This window comes from Dendrobates tinctorius, unplaced genomic scaffold (assembly GCF_039654945.1).
Source record: "Dendrobates tinctorius isolate UK_male_01 unplaced genomic scaffold, ASM3965494v1 ptg000158l, whole genome shotgun sequence".
Taxonomy (NCBI): domain Eukaryota; kingdom Metazoa; phylum Chordata; class Amphibia; order Anura; family Dendrobatidae; genus Dendrobates; species Dendrobates tinctorius.
This window is the reverse complement of record NW_027361825.1, coordinates 718,272-728,789: the sequence shown is the minus strand read 5'-3', so window position 1 is coordinate 728,789 and position 10,518 is coordinate 718,272.

Here is a 10,518-nt window from a genome sequence, read left to right as displayed (position 1 = left end):
ATCGTTTTCCTGAGTAGTTTCATTCTTTTTCATGTTTTTGTTTTGTGGCTCCAAAATTGGTTTCTTCAGAGCACCTCATGCACTGTACAGGGTGGGCCATTTATATGGATACACCTAAATAAAATGGGAATGGTTGGTGATATCAACTTCCTGTTTGTGGCACATTAGTATATGGGAGGGAGAAAACTTTTCAAGATGGGTGGTGACCATGGTGGCCATTTTGAAGTCAGACATTTTGGATCCAACTTTATTTTTTCCAATAGGAAGAAGGTCATGTGACACATCAAACTTATTGAGAATTTCACAAGAAAAACAATGGTGTTTGGTTGTAGCGTAACTTTATTTGTTAATGAGTTATTTTCAAGTTTCTCTTTGTTTACTGCCATTGACATGTCTCAGAGGTTAACACTTGAGGAGTGGATAGAAATTGTGTTGGTGTCTGGTGAACGCAGCACCCGGGTCATTGCAGCAGATTTCAATGCAAGACACCCAACGCAAGAAAAATGTCACCATTCCCATGTTATTTAAGTGTATCTGGGTCGCCCTCCCAGGGCTGTGGGGTACTCGGTACCGGGCTGGTCACTCAGGGGGAAGGTGTCACAGCAGCGGTGACCCGGTCCGTGGTCCTGGGCGCCCAATCAAAAGGGAGTTTGATTAGATGACTAGTTTGTGACGCCACCTGTGGTGTTCGGCAAGGGAGATGTTAAGCCGACGCTGCATGCAGATCCTCTGGGACTGGTGGTATGGCGCAGCAAAGATGTTATAGCTCCCCACAGGTGGAGCTGTAGTCTGAGGGCAGTGTAGATGTGGAGGCAAAGGGGAGGTGTAGGTAAGGCCGTGTCGGGCACCCAGATGCAGCAGTGTCAGGTGTGTTGGCGCAGGAATAAGTGGAGGACACCAGGGCATGTAGTTCCAAAGCTTTACTCACAGTCTGTTGTGCAAATAGGTGCCTGCCTCCGTGCCGTGTCCTCCGGGTCAGGGACTCAGTCAACCTCCAGGCCAGGTGGAACACTCCTTTCCAACACTCCGCCAACATGTGCCTTTCTGAACGTCTCCTCTTATAGCGCCTATAAATGAAGTACTCCTAGTACTGAGTTACACTGGAGTTCCTCCTGTCCAATGTTCTTATGAACTTTCCTTGTACGGCAGACAGCTGTAGCCTGCTTCGGGGACTCCTTGCTTCCTAGTCCCGGCTCACTATCAATGTTGCTGTTGTGCCCCCAAGTCTGATGTGGGAATAAAGTATGGTTAACTTCTATTCCTCCGGTGTCTGCTGCAGGATCATTAGTATCCGTACATACTCGGGGACTGGGCCCCGGCCTTGCGCTTAGAACTTCTAGGAAGGGTTCTCCTCTAACCCACGTCCTCTGTTCTCTTTTACTACTCACGTTCCGTACTAATCCTTTCTTTCTATGGAACAATCAGGTTTTCTTTCTATGTCTCTTTCTTGCGCCAGCAGACCCAGGTCACTGTGGCCTGCTGCAGCACTTCCTTCGTCCATCCCTCTCCCAGGGATCTTCTCTGTCTCACTCTCTGTCCTTCTGCATCCTCACTCACTGACTGAGTGCCCCATCACTGAATCACTCGATCACTGAATGACTGACTGACTGAATGACTAAATCCTAAACTCTTCCCGCTTTTGTAATGTAAACTAAACTCCATCCACCTTCCAGCACGTTTTGTGTTCCAAGCAAGGAGCCACCAATGAGTGCTTTGCTATACTCCAAGCAGGGTGCCGCCCAAGGTGCTTTGCTACACTACTTTGTGGTGTGTGGTGTAGGTGTTGGAGTATGGTCAGGAGCTTCCCACCTTACCTGGATGGTGGGGCACCACACCTCAGGAGGAGGTGCAGTACCTCTGTGGCCACTGAGCCTCAGGGGCGCCACATATCCATATAAATGGCCCACTCAAAAAAGTTTGCCTCATCACTGAACATAATGTTCTATGTAAACTGAGGGTCCTGTTCCAGTTTTTGTTTTGCCCATTCTGCAAATTCAGTGCGCCGATCTGAGTCACCAACCGTTCCCATTTTATTTAGGTGTATCCATATAAATGGCCCACCCTGTATTAAGTACACCACTTTGCAAGATAAATATCAGAAGACATCAGAAATTTGAAATTCCCGTTTTGTGTTGGGTATGTGGCCAGTGTTTGTTGGTGATATGTGGGTACAGGTCCTGCATTTTTACAGGGGAATGTGCCCATATCTGATGGTGCCCAGAGGACACTTCTGCCAAGGAGATTCCTTAAGTTTGGTAATTGGATGACAGAAGTGGTAGCTCTGTGAATATTTATTTCAGTCTGTTGTCTCTGTGAAATATAGATTGGAGATCAGCAGCAATGTTCTTTAGGAAGCTCAAGTGATGCCAGAGGCTACCTACAGTTGTTACATAGACAGTCCAATGCTGTATATAACCACAATAGGCACCATGTTATCCTCCCTCTGTTGTAACCCAGGGGGCTGCTCTTTGAGATACTTTTGGCTCTGCTCATCTATTACTAGTCTTTTTTTTTTAGAATTAAAGTATTTACATCAATTTTTCTGGCTAATACGAATCCACAATATAATTATTTCTTGTACATGTATTTTAGATGAAATGTGTCTGATTATGCATAAAATATTTGTTCTCTCATGTAAACCACCATACCTGGAGATAAGAATGACTACCGTGTTTCCCTGAAAATGAGACCTATCCCGAAAATAAGCTCTTAAATAATTTTACATGATTTTGGAGTATGCTTTAAATATAAGCCCTATTCCCAAGCCCTAGTTACAGTCAGGGCCATCAATGGTGGGGAGGGCAACTGCCCAGGGCCCCCCTCTCTGCGGGGGAGTCTAAAGGAACTGAAGAGGAAACAGACTGCCATGCAAAGCCAGGATTAGGGGAAAGGGGTACAAACTGCTAACTTTCTCAGGACCCGCACTCTCTTAGGATTATTAAAAAAAAACACATGAAGAAAAGAAAGTATATGCACACAAATAGGGATCACCACAAAGATATGATAATCAAAAAGTATCAATTTTATTAATGGACACAACAAACAGACACTTTGTTTAAAAACAATTAAAAAGTCTGAACAACCAGACACTGATAACAAAACAAAGACAATGGGTCATTTTGATAAATAGTTAAATACTATGGGTCCCAAGGCCAACCATTCAGTATAATGCCAGGTATCTGCTAGTTACCATAACCTAGGGTCTATCAAATCAATTGTAATGACAATCATGAGCTTGGATCAAAAATACCATATTATCAATAATTACTAAGGTTACATAGAGATTCTACATATACCATGAATAGAAAATTGAATGCTTATCATGTTGCCAACACAAATAAACATACATTAACTAGTCCCTTTCCCTAACATGATATCACCTGGTTTCTGAGGATGAACAAGCTACCGGGTAGGTTACATGGGACCCCCAAACCCATGCGTATCGACACAGTGATGTGTCTTTCTCAAGGTCTTTCTCAAACTCTTAGGATTATTATTCATGGAAAAATTAACACATCTGAAAACAAGCCCTTACCCATCTTATGGAGCAAAAAATAATATAAGTCTAAATCAGTCTACGGCTACATTTAGACATGTCATGCCGACTGCGGCCCGTGAATCTGTAATAAGGGGCGACCGGGTGGTAGTCCGGACCGAGCTCACCCACTAAACACAGTCTGTATACACCCGCGTCCCCTTGCACATGCAACATGGTACTGATACAGGCTACCCCCAAAAGGGTTACCTTCTCTTCCTTCTGGTCACAGTAGTGCAGGCAAATAAGAGTCCAGGGATGCAGCTGTATTCCAACAGGGAAAACGTAACTGTTTTATTGAACAGGGGATGAAGGATGGACAGAAAAGACCATTTCAACACTGGATTTCCCGCTCTCCCTGACGTTTGCTGCTGTCGCACCCACAATGGCTGCAGCAGCCAATGTCTGAAGTGATCCAGTCACTGGAATCTGGGCGCTTGAGACCCCTTCAGCGAAAGTCCAGAGGGCCTGTGTTATGATCCTTTAGGCCAATAGAGTCCTTGGTAAGGGGCAGCAGATCTCTCCCATCGGGGAGTCTGGCAATGCCCCTCTTGCAATGTACATCTGAACCTGGCCAATGATTCGGGCAGAACTGAGGAAGCTATGGCTTCCTTTCTTCATGTGGCTGCAAATCCAGCCCCCTTTTAACTATTGCCTGTCCCTCTGCATAGACATTTAAAGGAGAACATACACAATACATATTATTATTCTACATTTTTATAGCGCCATTTATTCCATGGTGCTTTGCATGTGCACGGGGCAAATATAGACAAGTACAATAAACTTGAGCAAAACAAGGCACAAACAAGTACTGAAGGAGAGAGGACCCTGCCAGCGAGGGCTCACAGTCTACAAGGGATGGGTGAGGATACACTAGGAGAGGCTAGAGTTGGTCGTGTGGCGGTTCAGCAGACTGAGGATCGCTGCAGGTTAACAATTACAGCACATACATTATATTGCACATAAAATATAGGTACAGGTAAGTGCACAGGGAGTCACACGGGAGGAGAGGGCGCAAATGAGGGGATCTGCCACCTCCTTACAAACCGACATCAATCCGCTATGTATAAGCCAATGAGAGGTTTAATAGCTTTCATTTTCAATCGTACAGAATATTGAACTTACAGTGGGTTCGGAAAGTATTTAGACCCCTTAAAATTTTTCACTCCTTGCTTCATTGCAGCCATTTGGTAAATGCAAAAAAGTTTATTTTTTCTCATTAATATACACTCTGCACCCCATCTTTACTGGAAAAAAAACAGAAATGTAGAAATTTTTGCAAATTTATTAAAAAAGAAAAACTGAAATATCACATGGTCATAAGCATTCAGACCCTTTGTCAGTATTGAGTAGAAGCACCATTTTGAGCTAGTACAGCCATGAGTCTTATTGGTGTTTTTCACACCTGGATTTGGGGATCCTCTGCCATTCTTCCTTGCAGATCCTCTCTAGTTCCGTCAGATTGGATGGTGAATGTTGGTGAACAGCCATTTTCAGGTCTCTCCAGAGATACTCAATTGGGTTTAGGTCAGGGCTTTGGCTGGGCCAGTCAAGAATGATGATAAAGTTGTTCTGAAGCCACTCCTTTGTTATTTTAGCTCTGTGCTCAAGGTCATTGTCTTGTCGGAAGGTGACCCTTCGGCCAAGTCTGAGGTCCAGAGCACTCTGGAAGAGGCTTTCATCCAAGATATATCTCTACTTGGCCGCATTCATGTTTACTTCAATTGCAACCAGTTGTACTGTCCCTGCAACTGAAAATCACCCCATAGCATGATGCTGCCACCACCGTGTTTCACTGTTGGGATTGTATTGGGCAGGTGATAAGCAGAGCCTGGTTTTAGCCACACATGCCGCTTAGAATTGTCACCAAAAAGTTCTATCTTCCTCTCATCATACCAGAGAATCTTATTTCTCATAGTCTGGGAGTCTTTTATGTGTTTTTTTTAGCAAACTCTATGCGGGCTTTCATATGGCTTGCACTGAGGATAGGTTTCCGTCGGGCCACTCTGCCATAAAGGCCCGACTGGTGGAGGGCTGCAGTGATAGTTGACTTTGTAGAACTTTGTCCCATCTCCCTAATGCATCTGTGGAGCTCAGCCACAGTGATCTTGGGGTTCTTCTTTACCTCTCTCACCAAGGCTTTTCTCCCACGATTGCTCAGTTTGGCTGGATGGCCAGATCTAGGAAGACTTCTGGGGGTCCCAAACTTCTTCCTTTAAAGGATTATAGAGGCCACTGTGCTCTTAGGATCCTTGAGCATTGCAGAAATTATTTTGTAATCTTGGCCTGATGTGTGCCTTGCCACAATTCTGTCTCTGAGCTCCTTGGCCAGTTCCTTTGACCTCATGATTCTCATTTGGTCTGACATGCACTGTATGTTGTGAGGTCTTATATAGACAGGTGTATGCCTTTACAAATCAAGTCCTATCAGTTTAATTAAACACAGCTGGACTTCAATGGAGTATAACCATCTTAAGGAGGATCACAAGGAAATGGACAGCATGTAACGTAAATATAAGTGTCTGAGCAAAAGGTCTGAATACTTATGACCATGTGATATTTCAGTTTTTCTTTTTAATAAGTTTGTAAAAATTTCTACATTTCTGTTTTTTATTAGTCAAGATGAGGTGCAAAGTGTACATTAATGAGAAAAAATCAACTTTTTTGCGTTTGCCAAATAGCTGCAATGAAACAAATAGTGAAAACTTTAAAGGGGTGTGAATACTTTCCGAACCCACTGTATGCTGTGTGGATAGAACATCATGTTTGTCAGAAATTTAGTGTTACATTTGGCAATGTGACGCTGAGAATGTTTAGGCTTGCTAATAAAAAAAAATCTCATCTGACCCAACTAAAGCCCCCGTTACACACTGCGATATCGCTAGCAATATCGCTGTAAAGTCACCGATTTTGTGACGTAGCAGCGATATTGCTAGCGATATCGCTACATGTGATACTTACCTCCGACCGGCTCCCCCGCTAGTTATCGCTGATCGCGCGAGAACGTCCTGGGCAGTTTCTCGTCGTCAGCTTCCTGTGGCGCTTCCTGCTGTGACGACGAGCGATGCGTGGATGCGGGCAGGAGGACGTCAGGATGTCGCTGGTGAGATCTGCCTGTGTGGCAGCTCCAGCGATCCATATCGTTGTCGGGATCGCTGGTGCATCGCTATGTGAAACGGTACCCTAACAAGCATTTTGCCTGTTCACTGGGCGATTGTCAGTCAGTATAGACAGGTCAATAATTGATAAACAAGGAACTTGCGTTCACAATTGCTGGCCTGTCTAAATGAGTCCCAAACTCTGTTCACAGGTTCAGTCAAAATTTCCATTTTTGGATCATAAAACGGAAATAAAACACTGTAGTGCAGAATCCATTCATTTGAATGGGAAAGTAAAGGGCATGTCACACTAAGAGATATCGCTAGCAATATCGCTATAACTAGTGACGTTATAGCGATATTGCTAGCGACATCGCTGTGTGTGATACTTACCTACAACCCGCTCCCCCGCTGGTCATCGCTGATCGCGCGAGAACAGGCTGGACTGTTTCTCGTCGTCTGCTTCCTGCGGCGCTTCCTGCTGTGACGACGAGCGACGCGTGGAGCCGGGCGGGAGGACGCAGGATCGCCTAGTGTGACAGGTAAGTAGCGATCCCCGTCCCCAGCGATGTCGCTATTGAGATCTGCCTGTGTGGCAGCTCACTAGCGACGACTTAGCGATGTACCAGCGATCCTGACAGCGTCATATCGCTGGTCGGGATCGCTGGTACATCGCTAAGTGTGACAGTACCCTAAGGGTCATAAAATGTCTTCTGTTTCCTTTCTTCCCAGCTACAATCCATTTTTCAGCTGGATAAAAAAAAGTACTCTGCACAACTTTTTTTTATCCAGCTAAAAACACAGCAACTTGATCTGTAACTTAAAACTTATTTCTATTTTTTTCAAGTGAATTTTGGAGAGGATAGGGATCTATAAATCTATCAGTTCTGGTGCTGAAACCCTAAAGAAAAGTAGTCAAATTTTGAAATGTGGTAGGCCTGCCTAAAAAATGTACCAGCACCGATTAGGGTATGTGCACAGGTTGCGGATTGCTGCGCGGAATTTTCTGCACGGACTCTGCATCTCTTGGCAGAATCCGCAGGTCAAAATCCAGGCATTTTTTATGCGGATTTCCTGGGGATTTTGTGCGGATGTGGCATGTGTTTTTACACCTGCAGATTCCTATAATATAATGGGTGTAAAAATGCTGTGGAATCCGCACAAAGAATTGACATGCTGCGGGGAAAAAAACCGCTGCGTTTCTGCGTGGATTTTCCACAGCATGTTGTTACACCCGGTCCCTGTCCTGGCGCGGTGCCCAGGTCTGCCACTGTTACACCTGGTCCCCGTCCTGGCGCTGTGTCCAGGCCTGCCACTGCTCTCCATTCTGGGCACTCACCTCGAGCCTCACATGCTGCCCTCAGGCTGCAGCCGGCCTCCTCTGGATCTCATGCTGCTGCTCAGCATTCTGGCCTCCCTTCTGCCTCCTCCTCCTGGCATCCTGTGAGGAGATCTGTAGCTAAGGCTATTAGGGCACGCCCGCCCGCTCTCTTGCCTTCTTAAAGGGGCGGCGTGCATTATTCAAAAAGTGCAATTAACCAATGGCAGCACACTGGCTGCTATTTCTGGCCTCTCCTCCATAGTGAGAACGCCGGAGCAATGAGTATCTATCATTGCTACATCCGGTTCTCATGCTAACCTGTCTGCACTGCGTCTGCAGTCTCTGTGCATTGTCTAATGCTCTCTGTCTCCACAGCATATCAGTATCCTGTGTTACCTGGTTATATCTGCAACCATCTGGGCCTAAGCCATCCCGTTCCGCCAACAGCCATCCGAGTCCAAGGACTGTGTGAAGGTCACTGGAACCGACTCCTTACCAACTACCCGGATCCAGGACCCATCTCATTACGGACTCTCCTTTAACTATTGTAATCCCTTTTGGTCCCGCTTGGACAGCTGCCACGTGTTCGGGGTCGAACTGGAGGTAGCACCTGTTTCCTCCGGGTATTCCACTCTGGCCCTGCCTGAGGGGCTTTACTACGGGTACCCGGGGCTCACTAGTCACGCCCCCTTCGGGGCCCCCCCGGACCGTGGTCCCAAGGTTCCACTTAAAAAATAAAAACGAATGTGAACTTCACCATCTCTGCCTCCACTTCCATTCGTTACAGATTGCTCCGGCCATGGAATCCGCTGGACCCCAGAGGCCTCCGACTATGGAGCTGTGCCAAGAGGTGACCCGCCTGAAAGAGCAACAGGACAAGATCACGTCTTATCTGCGGAACATGTCCACCCACATGGATTCTCTGCTGAACCCAGCTGCTCCTGATTCTCCTAGCAACACCCAGGTACCTGCTGTCTTGACAAGCAAGGACCCTCGCCTGGCGGCTCCTCCCCGCTTCCTTGGTGATCCCACTCAGTGTCGGGGTTTTCTCTATCAGTGTACCCTACACTTCGAAATCCTGGGGCACATGTTTGCTTCTGACCGTGCCAAAGTGGGCTTCATTATGTCACATCTGGCAGGAGAGGCTCTCGCCTGGCTAAACCCGTTATGGGAGAGAGGAGACCCGCTGGTTAATGATCTTCAGTCTTTCTTAGAGACTTTTCGCAGGACTTTCGATGAACCTGGCCAGTCCACGTTGACCGCTTCTGCCCTGCTTCGCTTACGCCAGAGAACCCTCACGGTTGCTCAGTATGCTGTTCAGTTCCGCACCCTTTCGTCTGAGTTATCCTGGAACAATGAGGCCTTGCTGGCTACCTTCTGGGAGGGCCTTTCTGGAAAAATTAAGGATGAGCTGACGGGACGGAACAGGCCTAGCATCTTGGATGACCTAATTTCCTTGGCGACCCGGATTGACCTTCGTTTTCAGGAGCATTCCGTGGAGATTAAGCGTGACAGGAGGTCCTACCACCTGGACTCTAATTCTTCCAAGTTCGCTACCTCATCCTCTTCTCCCGAAGCGATGGAGGTAGATCGAGTAAGTCTGGCTAGTCGCTGCCAGGAGGCGTGTCGCAAAGACGGAAGCTGTCTATATTGTGGCAGTTCCAAGCACCTGATCCGCTCCTGTCCAAAGAAGTCGGAAAACTCCTGTGCCTAGGCTCGGTAGGAGAGGGCACCCTAGGTAGAGAACGTTCCTCTCCTTCGTTGCAGATCTCAGTCTCCGTGACCTGCGGAGCAATAAAATTTTCTGGACTCTGTCTGTTGGACTCCGGAGCTGCCAGAAGCTTTATCCAGCAGACGCTTGTGGATCGCTACCACTTACAAGTTCAGGCTCTTCCCAATCCGTTGCGGGTGACCGCTGTCGATGGCCAGCCACTGGCCGAACCCGTCCAGTTCCAGACTGAGCCAGTGGAACTCTGGGTAGGTCTTATGCATTCTGAAAGAATCTGTTTTTATGTGTACCCTGGTTTGTCTCACCCCTTGCTTCTAGGTTTGCCTTGGTTTCAGAAACATGAACCAGTCCTTAATTGGAGAACAGGCAAAATTCTACGTTGGGGAGATTCCTGCTCGGACCGTTGTTTAACCCGGATTTAACCTGTTTCACCCCCGGTCCAACCTGCTACCCTGCCTGGATTACCATCCGCTTACTGGTCTTTCTCGGATGTCTTCAGGAAAAAGGAGGCTGAAAAACTCCCCCCCCCACAGGTCGTATGACTGTCCAATAGACCTTCTTCCTGGAACATCTCCTCCCCGTGGGAGAGTTTACCCTCTTTCCCAGGCAGAGACTCAGGCTATGTCGGACTACATCCAGGAGAACTTGGCCAGAGGGTTTATCCGAAAATCATCATCACCGGCAAGAGCAGGCTTCTTCTTCGTGAAGAAAAAGGACGGATCCTTGCGGCCCTGTATCGACTACCGAGGTCTGAACCAGATCACGGTAAAAAACAGGAACCCTTTGCCTCTAATTTCAGAACTGTTTGACCGTCTCTGAGGGGCCAAGATCTTCA